Source organism: Gossypium raimondii, chromosome 5 (genome assembly GCF_025698545.1).
Source record: "Gossypium raimondii isolate GPD5lz chromosome 5, ASM2569854v1, whole genome shotgun sequence".
Classification (NCBI taxonomy): Eukaryota; Viridiplantae; Streptophyta; class Magnoliopsida; order Malvales; family Malvaceae; genus Gossypium; species Gossypium raimondii.
In genome coordinates, this window is record NC_068569.1 from 40220107 (window position 1) to 40222624 (window position 2518).

General features: G+C 36.0%; 1 non-coding gene across 1 annotated transcript; it reads right to left on the bottom strand.

The window, feature by feature from the left end:
- Positions 1-501: 501 nt before the first annotated feature.
- On the bottom strand, positions 502-608 carry LOC128041422 (small nucleolar RNA R71). The gene has a single exon (XR_008196444.1). It is a non-coding gene; the product is annotated as a small nucleolar RNA R71 (small nucleolar RNA).
- Positions 609-2518: the final 1910 nt, after the last annotated feature.

Genomic DNA, 2518 nt, shown 5'->3' on the forward strand with positions numbered 1-2518 from the left:
ATTGAAAGGGCATTAAGGCGAAGAAGAAAAGAGTTAAGAGAAATAGAGAGAATTAGAAATGATCCAATCATAGAAGATCAGGTACTCCAAAATGAAAGGAATGCTGATATTCCTCGAATTATAGATGACAAAGACAGACCCATTCGAAAACATGTAGTGCCTATTTTGGATGATCTAAATCCAAGAATTGTTAGGCCACATATTCAAGCTTAACACTTTGAATTAAATCCAGTAATGTTTTAGATGTTGCAAACGGTAGGGTAGTTTAGTGGTCTACTTACTGAAGATCCCATATTGTACTTGAGACTTTTTCTTGAAGTCTTTGATTCATTCAGGTAGCAGGGTGTTCTTGAAGATGCCATTAGATTAAAATTGTTCCCTTATTCATTGCGAGATCGTGCCAGATCATGGTTGAATGCGTTACCATTAGGTACGGTGGCATCTTAGAATGAACAGTGTCAGATATTTCTACTTAGGTACAACTCTCTCAACATGAATGCCAAGCTGAGGAACGACATTACATCGTTTAGGCAATTTGAAGGTGAGACATTATATGAAGCTTGGGAACGTTTCAAGGCATTAATTAGAAAATGCCCGATGTATGGTTTTTAATATTGGACACAGATGAAAATATTCTACAATGGATTAAATGCTCATACACGAACGGTGGTGGATGCATCTGCTAATGTAATGTTGCTTGACAAATCCTGCAATGAAGTATACAAAATTACAAGTACCCCATTACCAGAGTTGGTACTGGTAGAAGAGTTGTTGGAGTAATGGAACTTGATGTGATTATATCTTTAACGGCTCAGGTATAATCTTTAACAAATATGATTAAAACTCTGAAAAGACCCTCTATAGTGCAGGAGATGAAGGTTGAAGAACTAGCATGCATATACTATGGAAAAGATCATGTTTTTGATGAATGCCTATCTAATCCAGCCTCTGCGTATTACATGGGGAATTTTAATAATAGCAACAACAATCTCTACTCTAACACATACAATCCAGGGTGGAAACAACATCCAAATTTTAGCTGAAATAATCAAGGAATGGGAAATGCCAGCAATGTTATTCGATAGAATGTGGATGGTGTACCACTTAGGCACAGTCAACAAATGCCATGACAAAATGTGCGACGTTCATCATCTTTAACATCAACTATAGAAGCTCTATTAAAGGAGTATATGGCTAAGAATGATGCGATTATTCAGAGCCAGGTAGCTTCCTTAAGAGCTCTTGAGAATCAAGTGGGGCAGATAGCAAACACTTTAAATTCGAGACCACAAGGAGCTTTACCAAGTAACACTGAGAATTCGAGATCACAAGGAAAATATCATTGCAAAATAATCACTCTCAGAAGTGGAACTCAATTGCATGATGTTGTTAAGGATGCCATAATAGAAGAGGATGACTCAAGACTCAATCATGAAAAGATCTTAAAACCAATTGAAAAGAATACATCATCTAAAAATAGTCAGCAGAAAAATATTGTGCCAGAATCAGATCATGTTGCCAACAAAAATGCCACAACAAAACAATATCAGCAACCTGAAGGACCACCTCTACCATTTCCTCAGCTAATTGATGTGCAGAAAAGCAAACTAACTATGAGGGTGAATGATCAGTAGGTTATATTCAACATATTCGATGCCCTGAAATGTGTTAATGAGAGTGAAGATTCAACAAAATATTCTATCTCCAACAGTCTATTTAAGTAGCAAATACTCAAATCACTCGACTAGTTGCGGAAGTAACTTAATCTCTTTGATACTTAGCAACTCCAAATTGATGTAGAATTGGAAAACGTATAAAAAATCTTTTTTATCTTTCTTTTCTTTCTTTTCTTTACTTTAATTTCGTTCTTATTATTTTTATCTTTAATTAGTTAACGTTGTTTTCATTTCTAATTTGTCGCCTTATTAATGAGATCACAGAGTCTGATAAAGAAAGGGAGGATTTACACCCAATGAAAAGGAGCTACTATCGAATGAAAATGAAGGGGATGGGGATGAAGTTGAAGCTGATGCACCTGGACCTACCACACACACTGCCACTGAGGAGAAGGAACAAAAAGGACCTAAGGGTGAGGAATAGAAGACAGGATCGGTGAACATGGAATCTAACCAAGAAAGAGAAGAAGTGAACCATATTCCTGCACCAACTAAACCTGCTGCTGCACCTCAATCAACTGCACCCATATCGAAGTAAGATCATGAGATTAATCAACTAGTTGATGATCTCATGAAATTAGATGATAATGATGAAGAAGACGTGTCAATCAATATGCTGATAAGGAAGCAACGTTACAAACGCGTTGCTCAAAAAATAACTTGCTCGAATTAAAGTAACACCAAAATTTTCCCAAGCTTTTGTCTTTATTTTCATTTGCACATTTTTCATTATATATCATGGGGAGCACTGTTATTATTTGTTAAGAAGAAAGAGGGATCGATGAGAATGTGTATAGATTACTGTCAGCTAAATAAGTTAACAATAAATAATAAGTATCCAC